General features: G+C 43.7%; 1 protein-coding gene across 5 annotated transcripts in view; it reads right to left on the bottom strand.

The window, feature by feature from the left end:
• The window catches only part of Prosap (SH3 and multiple ankyrin repeat domains prosap), a 180,535-nt gene that overhangs the window by 96,494 nt on the left and 69,122 nt on the right, over positions 1 to 14,919 (bottom strand). For all 5 annotated transcript variants that reach the window (XM_069115374.1, XM_069115375.1, XM_069115376.1 and 2 more), the window contains exon 2: positions 10,990 to 11,051. The gene's annotated coding sequence lies outside the window, so the exon portion shown is untranslated. The remainder of the gene's footprint in view (positions 1 to 10,989; positions 11,052 to 14,919) is intronic.

The following is a 14,919-nucleotide window of genomic DNA, read 5'->3' as shown; positions in this document are numbered from 1 at the left end:
AGTGTGAGAACCGACGGATCGAAAGGTTTCGACACGGTTGAGCGGTTAATTAGAATTTCCAGGGGCTAGACAGGCCCCCGATACGGACGGTGGAAAACTCGCATCGACCACGCGCAACGTCATCCTCGTCGAACGATTCGTTAGCGTGCAGTTCCTCTTCTTAATTACCTCGTTTGGGAAGACCTTCCTTCCGTACCTCGTTAACGGACCGTGCTACTTTTCCTCCGACGAAAATTCTCCTCGACGATAAAAGAATCCGTCTTGTTATAACGGGCAACGTTGTTATCGGAATAATTTAGCTTCACGAGGAACGAGAACGATCGGAATGATCGAACAGCACGCGGAAGAACAGTCCGCGAGCGCACGCGCCGCCGTTCTCACAGCTTTCGAGATGCATCCAGGTGTGGAGCAGTCTGTAGGTCAGTTACACTGTTACTGTTACCGTCCAGGCTATTACCGGTTATCGCGCGCCACGCCAACGGTACGCGCAGCGTTCGTTCGCAGTGGAATTCTGCTTTGAGCGCGAACGTGATCGCGCCGATCCAAGTAGCGCTCGCCTACCTTCCACACTACCTCGAATTAAACACCGTGAGTCGAATTTTCAGACTACGATCGGAAGTACGTTCTTTCCACAAGATGAATTGTAATTCTATGTACATGTCTGGTTCTTGGAAGGAAAAAGGGAAGGAGGAGAATCTATAAGTAGGATTGTCACTGATCGTGTTCTTTGTTTGAAAATGATCTGGGACGGTTAACGCGTAACGTTGACAAAACCATCGATACCGCGAGAAATTCTTAATTAATTGCCGCATATGGTGGCTAATTAAATGCGAAACACGGGACGCCACTGGCGCCGCTGCCGGGCATACCTCCCGCATCGTACTTCCACTTTTTCCTCTCTTCTCTCTTATTACCACGCTTCTTCGTTTTATCTACTTGTTTGCCATAGAGTGGAATGGAATTCAATGGCGTTAGGATCTATGCGACGTCTGTTGCGCGAGGATAAAAATTTTAATTAACGGAGTAAAACGTATTGTGTTTATATTTTCCATGTACCATTTTTGTGTAGATCGTATCACGAGCTATATAAGTATGAGATCGTAACGCGTGAAAAATTTGCTTCGCTAAAATAAATATCTGCGTATTCGCTTTTCAGTGGAGTAACATTATTAATTTAGTTGCAAGTATATTACGTCGTTGGACTGGTCACAGTTTTCACATCGAGATACGACGGTTTTCTAACGTTCTTTTCGAAAAATATCGTCGCTTTCAGTTTTATAAATACCTCGTAGATACATTCTCATTCTCGAAGATGATATCTCTAGGAAATTTAAATAACCCACGACAAGTAGTAGCTTCATTGGAAACGCCATCATCGAAGATTCTATCTATTTTACGATCTATTCCACGATAAACTGCAAACCAACGCATTTTATTTTCCCCTCATTGAACGAACAAAATCGTCCGCGATCATTATCGTTGACAAAAACTTACATCGTACCGTATCGTATGTAAATTATTCGTATTGCAATGCATTCCGTCGCAGACCGCTATGTTGGGAAGGGGTTAATCGCCCTATTGCCGCGTTTCTATAGAGTTCACGCTCGTTACAGCCGTTGCTCGTCTCCGTATACCTGCTATTTTTATTTTCAATTTCCTCGGAAGCTCCGCGGCGTCGGACAGTCGATCGATAGTCCATCCACTTTCTCCGATCGTCGGCGAGAAGGCAGCGTGAGAGAATTTTCGCCTTTCAGACCAAAGGGCCGACAGCGAATCTTTCTATTTCTTTTTTCTCACTCTGCTCCGGGCTACTCTTTATACCTAACGCGCGGCGCGAAATTCTGGTCGATCAACTGGCGGGGAATCTGGCCGAGGCGCGGTCGTCTATCGGCGTTAATTCCAGGCATCGAGGCGTCATTATGACTAATGAGCTAGGCGGGACGTGGCTCTTTGATCCGCGACGTTAGAATTAGTGCCCGGCGCGGCGCGGCCATCTCGCGAGCCCGGATAAAAAGGGATAAGGCTGAAAAAGGGAGCGAGAAAAACGCTGGTCGAATATATCGACCACACCCATCGTGTTCTCGACGCGTGTATCGCGGCTCTTTTTATTATTCCAACCAGGCCAACCCCCTCTCCCCTATCATTGATTTCGACACCTCCTGCGGTATAAGGGCAAAAAGCCTGTTGGCAAGAGGAACATCGTTTTTTACCCCGTCTGAATCGACCGTTAAATTTATTTACATTTTAGATCAACTTCGTAACCTGCATTGTTTCACCGATTGTGGTAGCAATTATCGGTAATTCAGTTTATGCAAATTAAATGGATTAATTGCTCGTGAATTAATATCGCGCCGCGTCGTTCGATTACCGCGTCGACTACCACGACGTCGTTTGGGATTTTCCATTTAAAAGAATCGATTCGAAGCGGCAACTGCGTAGGAAGCATACAGTCATGCTGACTCGATATTGGCTCACCGTCAAAGTTGCCGTTGTTTTATATCGTTCGCTTTGAAAGAATACAAGGCTATCGAGATTGTACGTTTTTGTCGAAAATAAATTTCGTAATATTTTTATCGCAACAGCTTCGTACAACGCGTACATACAGTGATCCACGGAAGCTTTCCTACACCTTATGAAGATGTTATCGTTATTATTCAACAAATTGTAATTCCATTTAAGATACATTCGCACTTGAGATACACGTACGAATTATCGACGGCTAATTTTCAAAAATTCACTCTCGAAGAAATTGGTCCTTTCGTCGTGGAGCCGGTACATCGCACGAGTACGCGAACAAAGGTTGTCCGGAAAGTGTCTTTCTTTCGCAAACGTGTCTTTTACAACGATGTACCTCCGTACAAACGTGAAACCGAGTCTGTGAAATGTCGCGGTGTTTATCTCAACAGAACAAAATGGATCGTACGTAATTCGACAAAATAACGTTGTACGTTTATTATTACCTCATAAAACGAAAGAAAGTTTTCGGACAACCTAATACAACTATACGAATAGTTACGACGATACGCGAATCATTATGAATTCCTTACCTTAATATCTATCGTGTCGATAGATAACTATTGAATTTGCAACTAAGTGATTGCAGATTTTGTCATTAGGTGGTATTGACAAAAACGAAACAAAGCAACCGAATATATTATAGATCAGAGCACTTGCTTTTTATTTTAGCCCGTAGCTAGACAGATTCGTGTGCACGTTCGATTCTCCTCCTATGCTTTCGTACGGCACATGGTCGTGTCTAGTTCTGCGTGCTACCAAAGAAACGTAAAACGCACACAACCGTCGCGTCTACCTTGAACATCAACATGCAAAGTTGACGGGTCACGACAGCGTTCTTTTCGCAGCTCGAACGGTTGCCGATCCGAGTCGTGCACGAACTACATCCCTGTCATGGTCCTCGCGATAGCCTCCTCCCAGTTACTCTTTTTAAACTTCATTCTCGATAGCGTGCCTTTACCTTTTAATCCGTGCCGTGTAAAATCTTCGGCGAGAGAAACTCCTACCACCCACCGTGGCTGTAAGATTATCTTCAACTTCGCCGAGTGAAAAATTGACACGAAGCTTACAGAAGATGGCAGGTGGTTTTCCATAGTAGCGCCAGCTCTGATCGATCAAACTGCCCGGCCGTTTATACGTACAACCCCGTTCATAAATATTGGGGTAGTCGAGGAATACCAGATAAAACGAGAAATCTCCGAGAAACTTATCAAACGTTCGGTAGATATTGCGTTTTAAAATAAGAAATGTAAACGTGTATACACGATACATCGATAGAACACGTTATCCATGAAACGATCTATCGTTTACGTAGATTACATCGATTACGTGGTATTTGTTAATTATAGCGAATTCAAATAATGATAAATAATGGTACATCTTTATTCGTGAAATCTGTTTCTAAATACCAGGTTGATGAAAGGAAACGTTAAAATACTCGATCAGCGTGCATGAGTGGTATTATCGCTTTTTACATCCCTTTAAGTTAATAAAATAAGCTCACAGCCTCGAGATTATTATTTCGTCTAGAATCTTAGAAAAAAATGCCACACAAATCGTACGTATAATTCTGCCCTATTAATTTAACATTCGCTTCTAATTAAGCGAATATATAATTAATCGTTTCCTTAGGAATCTCGATCGATCGACCACGTTTTGTACGAGATTAACGGACGTTCTAATACTTACGAGCAGGACTGTACATCCATCGACTACACACAACGCAAAATCTACTTTTACTATCTTATTTGAGTTTCTGTAAAAATTCGCCAACCTCGACCACGTACACGGCGTCTAAAAATTCCGCCGCATTCAGACACACGCGCTGAAACGAGCGAACGATTAGAGATCGCTGGCGAAAAGGAAAGACCGAAATCACTAGCGTGGCTCGCCGGACGTTTATTCAGGGTGCGTACCCTTGTATATCGGTGGACGGCCTGTCCGCGGTGGACCCTGTAATTATAAAGGACCGGTTTTCTCTGGCGTGTACACCTATGGTATACATACGGTGTACGCTCTCGCCGTTCTCCCGTTTGCACGTAATCGACGTTCAACTTTTCCGTGCTCTCTGGCACACGGTACATTCCCATCGAGATCGAACAAACTCATTCTATATAAAAATATTCCGCGATGCTCGCGGAAACAAATGTGCAACGAGTCGCGGTGGCGTTGCAAAACCTCCACACCTCGTTCACCTTGTCTCGTAACCTACCGTAACGACGCATTTCTCTTGGCCAAAGAACCTTTTCGACTGTGATTTTCCCGCATAGCGTTCTGTAGAGAGAAAGTCGAGCAACGCGATCTCTGGTCACCGAGTTAGGACCGGACAAAACTTTCGACATTTTTCATGTTTTTTGGGTAGAATCGAAAGGCACCAGCAGAGAGTACCGTATAGTTAATAAAAAGATTCGGCGACCAATTAAAGCGGCTGAGAGCGTCACGTACGAATGCAACGTTATCGTTAATTTTCTGTTATTTAATGTAATTTTCAAGCTGCATGCTTTGGTGAAAAATTTGATCGCAGTTCAGGATACTGTATTTTAACATTTTTACCATTAATTGCCATTTAATAATTGCGTCGATAACATCGCGGCCATCTGTTGAAATTCACAGTTATATTGCGGTGAATTATTATTTCTATATTCCTTGCCATAAACGTCCACGTTTATCGTTAAAGATTATTAATTATTTGGAATTCAATAATTCCGAGGGTACGAATACTTTTATAACTCATTAAAATCCTCATTTCGAAAGGAGTTACGTCCGGTAATGAACAAATAAATGAACAAGTATGAGAAGAGTTACGGAATTTTGAAGAAAAATTTTGACACGCGATATTCAATTAACTGTTTATTAAATTCATCGACTTACTTCACTTTGATTTATTCCATTGGTTCAGTATGATGCTTGAGAAGTGCAGAATTGCGAATGAAGATCGTGTCTGGTGAAAACTAATATTCCGAGTCATCAGCCACGAGCTTTTTAAAAAGCGATGATATAAATAAAAGTGGTACAAAATGAACAAAAATGAAGAGAGGTATCGTTAGCTCGGCCAGATGAGATTCCGTGGCCAAACGTACGCGTTGCGATTGGAATCCTTTCACGGTCTAGTGTATGCGTGCTCTCGGGAGGCTACGGGCATTTCTAATGCTCGATCGTGGTCAGAATTACCCGTGCCGCGTTAATAAACCGCCGCTCGAGCCCGGTATCGCGTGTCGCGAAATTCCAGCCAGCTGAGTCACACGAGAACGCGGCCCGATTGCCCGACCACTTCCATCGATTCTACTTCTATCGTTCCGATTTGGTATCGAAGTTGAAGTCGTAAAGACTACGATTAATACGCGCATCTATCATCGTTCTAACTAGAAATCTTTGGCGATGAGATATTGATTTACAATTTTGTTCCAAAGATATTCGTTTCAACAATCTCGCGCAATCGTAAAGATAAGACAACAAAGATCGTAACTAAGTTAAGCGATAAACCGGATTAACGTGCCGATCGTGTTAAGATGTATCTAATCTTCTTTTCGGGTCACATTTTCAATCGTATCTAATAGATTTTGTGATAAACGTCTCGTCAACAACTTTTACCGATATAATCAGGATGCAGTTACGGTGAGCTAAAAATTTTCTGCGATAAGAATTCGACTACTTTCGTGACCCGTGATGTATATCTAGCGTTTGGAATTTTTACGCGGCGTTAGAGTGACGTAAGAATTTTCATAACAACGTAGCAATTAAATCACTGTCTCCACGAGTCGTTGAAATTTACGGATCGATCGTTTTCGAATTAGAACGAACGAAGGAATTTCGTGTTGTAAGTTCGATTACAAAGTTGGCGAGTAATTTTATAGAGCGGCGTTCTTTCGCCTGGACTGCTTGAGTACAAACTCGATCTATCGTATAAAGTGGTTGCCAAAGTGGCGATTAGAATCACGCCGATGTTCGATCGTTATCGATAATCCGCGGAGGCGATCAGCGATTCCCGTAGCCGCGAATCTGTCGATCATGCACGGCACTAACTCCGTGGAATGATCGAGTTGCCCAATCGAATTGCAGATCGAATTATTTCGCTGGAAGTTCAATTTCTTCTCTCTCTCTCTCTCTCTCTCTCTCTCTCTGCACGATTCTCGTTTTTCTTTACGTTTCATTGAACTCGCTCCAGCATCGTGGCAAACCTAATCGTTTGTGGAATTTTATTCGATAAATGGGAAGCACTTCGTCAGTTATGAATCTTCGCAACGAGGAACATGAATGGTTCGCTCGTAATCGAATATCTTTCGAGCGGAAAGAAGGATCAAATAACCGATAAATGCGTAATAAATAAGCAATTAAGTAAAGAGCTCGATCGATAACTAATCATGCACTTTTAGAATATGAAAAACAGCCAACGAGAGATCAGATTATAAATAGATTAGGAATTATAAATCCTAGGCTCCTCTTTTGCGATTTTGTAATCACGCGTCCAAGAGAATAATCAAACAATCTACGATTAGCGAAACTTGCAGAGTTCCATTTCTCTTATTATCAAACTTGCTCGCTGAACGTCCTAGCAACTTGCGACTCGTAAAATTTCGCTAATAACGTTAATTCGATCGTACAAGGAGTCCCAGCAAGCTGAGTCTCGGTGTATCGAACGTTTCGTCGTTGTCCAAACCGTAGAAGAAAAAAAAAGATCGTTGTGTCGATTATATGGGAGGTGGATGGTGCACCGCTCGAATTAGCACGATCGACGCGTGTTCGCGAGCACGTGCCTCGAATGCGATTCGTCGAGTTTCGCCGGAAAGAGAAAGAGGTTCGGGCGATCTTTTCGACGTTGTGGGTTTTCCAGCCGCGCCTATCCTTTCACGTCTATCGATAAATGAAAACGCCAGACGCTTTCGAACGAACGTGACAAACGAGTTTACGATTTTCTTCGCGACGCCGCGCTGCGATTGGAACTCGAAGAAGGTGGTCGTATCGATTGTAGAGGCGGGTATTCGTGGAATGACGCAGATACGGTGAACAAAAGGCCAAGGTCAGGATGTGTCGAGCAATGGTCTTATTAATTTTGAAGCTCGACAGCCGGGGGCTTTAGGGTGCGACGGGAGAAATAAGAGGGTAAAGAAAGTGGGCCAGCCTGTGACGTGGTTCTGTACACAATGCACGATTGTACAATGCAAACGAGCTTGGATCGGTCCTTTTGTACTGCACGGGCCAATAATCTACCTGGACCAAAAAAAAACCTGACGAAACCAGACTCCTTCGTTAAGCTTCTTCTCGACTGCACGAATTGATTTTGTTGAGGTTATTCGATGTGTAAACAGAGAAACTCGTGGATAAATTGTAAGGTAGAAAATATATTTAAATAGAAGTGTAATATATAAGTAAGAATACAATTTGAGCTGGTCCAGATCCGCACGCTAGCTGCGTTACCCAATAACTGAAAAACCCCGAAGCCAACGTCACCTGTCTACTGTTTATGGTCTGTCTTCGTCGCAGTCTTTTGTCTACACGCTGTCGATGGCTTCAGTGCTTGAGAAAACTAAAGAAGACCAGATGTAGAGTTTTCTTAGAAGTGGTGACCACTTCAAGAGATTTCACCAACGTGATTCGAACGTTCTTACCATGGAATCGTTTCGTCGTCGATCGATATTCGTAGTTAGTTTAGTTGTCGTTTGCAATTTATTCTCAATGTCCGTATGTTCACAGGAAAACTGCTAGTTTCTCGTTCGACATCAGTACGCCGCGTCTTGCAAGCGTAAAACGTATTATTCGATCGTCGTTCGATGAAACAACGAAACACGATAAAAAGGATTTGTAATTTGTAATGAAAATAAGAAGAATGAAGATATATATTTCGCATCTGTTTCAAAATAAATTATTGAAAGCTATCGTTCCATCATCGACGGAGAATTTCTCACAATGTATCACAATCTGGGCTATGGGAGTTGCAGGGTTAATGGGTTAATAATTCGAGTGGTCTCTTCGTTCAATTAGATGCAGAGTCGGACACGTGTTCAATGAGCGAAATCAATATATCCGAAGAAATATGTCAGCTACGCGACCTATCGTCGTAACGTCGTCGCGATCGATGACCGCGCGTCTAATTGCTGCTATTTTATCACGCTCGTTCAAACTTCTACGATCATCGATTCATCTTAGTCGCGATTAATGCCCAATTTAGTCAGGCGAAAAATCACCAACGCCGACAAATGAAACAGCGAAGGCGCGTTATCGCAGATTTTCGCAGCTGTACGGTATTCCATCGTATTACGAAAGCAGGAAGTCTCGGTTCGAACAAGTCTGACGGTTAAACGCGGATCCTAACTGTACCGTGCGTACAAATACCACGCGTACTAGCGGCTCGTGTCGGAGTGCGCTCGAGTTCGCGACAGGATGCACGCCGCGGCGTCAAGGTGCAGCTTGTGCTATCGGCGAATCTACCGTTCGAGGCAAATAGCAATTTTTTCTCGAAGCTTTTAATTAGACGACGGTGCTCGCGAGATTAGAGGCTGGACTCTGTTCTTCGGCTGGCAGCGAAGAAGTGGTAACGGTAAATCAAGAGCGCGGACAAGCACCGAGGAACAAAACGCCAGGCTGCTGCAACCATTTCGATTACGATCTACTACGGTACAGATTCACCGTGTTGCCTATGCGTATACCTGTACGCCCTTCTCTCAAGATCCTTCTTTTCCGATCGAACGTCGATCGCCTTCGGGCGACGCCTAGCATCGTTTTAGGCTAGCGAATTTTTCTCGCACGGTATCGTAACGGAGTGCTGCAGCGTCTCTGAATACAAAACGATGTATATACAGCGGTAAAGTAACGTACGTTTATGCGTACGTAAGTACACCGTCACCGAAAACTTTGCAACACGCTTTGCCTTCTGAATTCCGTTACTATTACAGTCGTAAGGTCCATCTTTAAATACGATCATTTTATTTCTAGAATTTGTTCAAATTTCCTAAAAGCTACGGGCAATAAAACAGTTACGTTCGAATATAAACATAGCCCACGCCAATGATCCAGCTATTGCTGCGAGCGAATATGTTCGTTTATCCGTTCTTTCAATTCGCGATCTGATGCGTGGAAAAACGAACGATCGCACACAGTTTTTCGATCGACACCTGCCTGTTCTCGTACGGTTTAACGCGTTAATCTTTGAGCAAACCTTTGACCACGGCAACGATCTCCAGTCCATACGTTCGTTACGCTGGAACGTGCTGTTCCATGGCGCCTAGATTACTAGAACCGATTAATCGATACCAGGTTACCAAAGTACGTGTTTGTTTGAGTTACGTTTAGTCCGTGTATCGAGTATAGCGGAGAAGCTTCGAACGTCTGTTATTCGCACGATTCGGTCTTATCGTTGTAACTCGAACGAACGATAATGCGCTGCTTTTTATCGCGTTACTCGTTTCAGTCAGCTCCTCGAGGGTTAATATTAATAATACCGTGCGTGCAACCTAGTGAACGATCACTCGCGAAGCGGAATTGCGGCTCGATACAAAGTTCAGCGGCGTAACGCGCGCCGCTAGCCTGCGTCCTAGTTTCCGACAACTGAAGATCGTGGCGATATCATCGTTCGCACGATGCGCAAATAACAAAACACGTCCAACTGAGTACGGGTATGTTCCGCAATCTACAGTGGTGCGTTTAGACCGAGCGAACGAACGCTCGCTTTTCTCTCGCTTTATTCAAATTTCCCAACGAAATGTGTTAACGCCGAATTACAATTCGTAGCGATCGAACGAAAAACTTCAAAGAATCGAACAAGCTTTTTTTGCAGCGTTCTAGGTCAATTGTCAGACGTCGAATCGACGTTCGTTTACGCCGTCATTTTACCAAATTCCTGCAAAATGGGAAAAGAGAGAGCGTTCGCTCGGTCTAAACTCACCTTAAGCCACGCTTTATACACCGACACATGCATCCTTCGAGAGCGAAAAGAAAAATCAGTTGTCGTGGGCGATCGAGCGCGGAAATTCGATGGAAATTCAATTCACGATTCTTTCGTCGCGGCGATGGAACAATTTGCGAATCGTCGAGGGCAAGTTTAATCGAAAAAGTCTTGCGGGGCTGTGTAACTTGCTCGATCGCGAATAGCAGGGAAAAGCGGAAGAACGAAGAAGAAATAGTGGCGGACGAAGAATGAAAAGGTTAACGGGGAGCGTCGCGGCAACGCGGTTCGTTTTAGCGTTGTTCCCAGGTCGCTAAGCAACGGCATGCTTTTAGCGCTTTCGTTCGAGTGGTAGCTTTTGTCTCGAGATCAAAAGATCCTCGAGCGTTCGGCTAACTAGCGGTTTTCGAATCGTTCCGTCTTGGCATCAGAGGAGCGACCATCGTTCAAATGAAAATTCGTTCAAATGAAAATTCGGTCAAAATATCCCTTCTCTATTGGAAGTTGTTGTCCTTGCGCGTATCGAAACATGGAACTGTGTGCCGCAGCATCATAAATAATTGATAGCAAATAGAGAGAAGGGGGTACTTACTCACCATAATCGGAGCGCAATCTCGCCGACCAGATATGGACGAAGAAGGTATGGCAAGAGCAGCATCTGCAACGAAACACAAGCCATTCTTTTAGCAGCTAATTTACCGTTATATCTCGCTCACAATGAAACTTCCTACTCGCGTCTGTCTCGTTCGCCGTTAGCGAAAAAGAGGAGAAAAAAAAGAAAGAAATCGTTCGATGGACGACGATCCTTTCGAGGATCATATCTGCTACATATTTCGTGTCTCTTCGAGAGAATCGTTCCAGATATGTAATTTTGTCCCACTTGAATAAAAATATTCTGCGTTTATTCGTTTCTTAAGATATTTCACAATATTCAAAGTTTATATTTAAAGTTAATATTTCAAGCTATACTACGCAAGCTCTTACGAGATAACGACGATATGTTTTAAATCGAAGGAAAAAGGAGATGACAGAAGGAAAATGATAGAACTTTAGTTTCCTTCGGTTTCGAAATAGCAAACGAGATATCTGAAGCGAGGTAGGCAAATATCGATCGTTGGGCTTTAACGTCGAATATCGATTATCACAAGATTCAAGATGAATGAGAAAATGGAAAGTTATTAGGAGGGAAGGGATCGACGGGCAAGCTTGCTCGTACTGGCGATAAATCAACGTTACACAATGCCAACAGCTTGTTTTCCAGGGTAATCTGTTTACAGATTACCGATAAGCTGATTAGCAAACGCGTGGTTGACTTGGTCGTACGCGAACAGCTCGCAGCTTCTCCAGAATAAACGCTCGTACTCCGAGAAGCTTCGACGTTCAAAGCAGGAACGATCGATGCCGTAACCAAAGCAAACGCGACAAAGAATTCCATTTCCTCGGAAACCTAACAGGGAAAAGGCGTTTCGAGGCATCGCTACCTCGTGCACTACCGATTCGCCAATTCTCTTCCTCGTCATGAATAACGCACCTTCCCTGCTATTTCGATTCAATTTCTAGCACCATCCTTTGCTCCTCGGCATTCCCCTTTATCGCTGTTCCTGTTCGATGCGTAAATGGTCTCGAAATTTCTTTACTACGCTCGTTCTTTGCGTCTGTCTAACAACTGTATCAGCGAACGAGAACTATAGGGTTATCAAACAGCGACGATAAAGAACGCGGATAAGATAAAGCCACGAGCAAATAAGAAGATCTAATTCTCTGTATGAAATCTGATTTTTAATCGAGTGTGTTTACTTTCTTATGCTCACAGTCGTAAACTCGTATTTCCTTGGTTCTTTTTCTTATCACGTTAAGTGGCATCGAGTGATCATCGGTGAGAGCCGCGTTACTAAATTTTTTCCAGCGATTAAAACACGATAAGTTCCGACGACTAAAAAGTTTTCGACCACGCGAATGTCTTAGATAACAAACGCGATACGATGGTTTGGAAAAATTAAATATTATGGCGTACAAAGTATATCTCCATCTGTTTTAGAAATTTCATTTGAAAAACGCTTAGTTATCGCCTTAATTACGACGCGGTATAAATGAATCAATTGAGATGGAAAGAAGAATCAGGTGCTGCAAAATCTTTTCGTCCGCTCCTTCGATTCGTCATCGACCAAGAGCTCTCGTTTGAATGTTTATATCTCCGTCTCTCGGAAATCGACTCTGCTCAGTCGTCATCGCTATCGCTAACACGTCCAGTTCGGTAAACAATTATGTCCCTTTATTATCTTCGCTGGCAGGGAAAAATCTATAAAATTCGCGTGGCGGTGAACGCGTAAACCGACGAATCAAAGGGAATTGCATTGCACGCGCTACCCACGTTGGAACTGCAAAAACAGCGACGAAAAAACGAATAGTCGTCGTGATTCCGGCTCGCTCACGCGACTATTAATTATCCGCTGAAAACCGAGAAAGAAACCGCCGGTAATTCGGCTTTTTTAAACGAGAACCACGCGTTCGCTTTCAATCGGCATGGACCGAGACGTGGCGTGACGAGACTGGACCACCCCGGCCGGACTAATTTCCAGGAACGATTCGTAGAGATCGTGCAGAAAATCGTGCGTTCCATCCGCGATTTCGAAAACGCTCCGAGTAACAGGCTGAGAAAATGTTTCGGCAGACGGTGGTGTTTCAGAAAACGAGGAGTAGATGGTGTCTGAACGGTGCAAGTTACTTGGCCGAATTTAACGCAGAGTTTAAGCGGACCTGGCCGTGGGTAAGCGGCAACTTGGTACCGTGAAAGAGCGAGTGTAATTAGGGAACCGAGTAACCACCTCGGATTAGCTTGCTGGATAACGATCGGTTAGTCCGTCGCTCTGTTTCTCCCCTTAGATTTTAATCCTTCGATCTCTTAAGCACGAGTACATTAATTCTAAATCGGCGAACGTGAAAAAATGGTAAAGTCAAATACGGTATATGTTTGTCGATAAAATATGTATCGATAATCGAGCTTAATATCGAGATACAGGTCTCCGAGAATTTCTATCTACGGACACAAATATTATTTTATCTCGCTTCTAGTGGTTTGTCTTCCGATAACGATAGACATCGGTTTCAGAGTGTCACGAGACGTTCTAATATGAAATTTAAAGTATGAACAATCGGTTTCTTACACTTTGCGGAATTTCCTTGGTCTTTCGACGATTTACAAATTTTCTGCAACAACGGCGTGCAACTGCTTCAAGCACCTTCCTGGAAATGCTTTGTTCGAGGAACGGGACGGGACCGAGCATCCGGTGTCGAATTTAATACAGTCGTAAAGTCGGAGCGCGACTTCCGAGCTGCAACCGCGACGAGGAACGTAACCGTTTCCCTGGACTTCCTAGCTCGAGCTAGGGAAACTGCTCTCTTCGTTTATTCGCGATCGCGTGTAAATTGCGCGTAAGAAACTCGAGATGTCCTTCGCTCGAAGATTTTCCTATCTTGCCTATGAGATTGTCAATTTTCTACTATATAAATACATCGCGATTGATAGCTTTCTTTTATCGATAAATTCGATCGTTGCATAAGAAAAAGACATATTAAAACATTTCGTATACGCACGTATCGTGTCTACTTAGCCGATGTTCACGCTGTTCGCTGTTTTTCCGATAGTTATAACAGAATTTCGTGAGAAATTAGAGCTTCGTAGCACTGTAACCGGGTCTCGAGATAAAGACGTAGAAACGGAGGTGCACGCGTTGCATCGTCTATTGATAAGCGGATAAGGGCTAGAGCACGAGAGAGTCGAGTTTTCATATCGCGTTCCTGGCTAAATTGGATCGGATTACAGAGCGAGGAACGAGGAATGCGCGGTGAGAACCGACGCCGGTCGCTCCAAAGAATTTCGACGCGGACGACGCTTTCGCGCCGCGAAATTAGAGACGCATAACGAGAAACCGCGCGATTTCCAGCCTGTTGCGATATCAAATGTAATGGCTTCGCGCTACCGTCGCGCTAGTTCCATTCGTTTGTCACTGACGTCCCGAATCTCTTTTTCGCTCTTATAAGAAGACTAAGGTAGGAGAGATCGAAATAAGATGACAACGTTACGAAGAAACAGTTCATCACGCTTCAAATATGGAGAAATATATTCAGCTGCTACCCACATATACGTTGTATACGCAACCTGTCTTAATTATGTAAAAGTTAGCTGTCAAAAAGCAAAAAAGACAAGAACCGGTCGTATCACGCTTCGAATTCATTTTCGTCGTACAGCGCTGTAGTAGCTGTACGTTTTACTCGTCGACTTTAATATTCATCTACGGCGCGTTTCTCTCTTAGCGGAAAATTCGCAAAGAGGTCGAAGAAGTACGCGCGTTGCAAGCAATGCTGCTGGTTGCTTGCGCGCAAATACGAATTATTATCGCTGTTGTTATTATTGCGGTTCGCGATACCGCCTTGGTGAATAACAATAGACTGCCGGAGACGAGAAACGCTTAATCTCAACAACTGCGCTAACTTGCAATAACTTTAACCATTTATCGCTTCGGTTA

Source organism: Bombus flavifrons, chromosome 6 (assembly GCF_040668555.2).
Source record: "Bombus flavifrons isolate JBK064 chromosome 6, iyBomFlav1_principal, whole genome shotgun sequence".
In the NCBI taxonomy this organism is placed as follows: domain Eukaryota; kingdom Metazoa; phylum Arthropoda; class Insecta; order Hymenoptera; family Apidae; genus Bombus; species Bombus flavifrons.
This window is presented reverse-complemented; position numbering and strand designations above follow the sequence as displayed.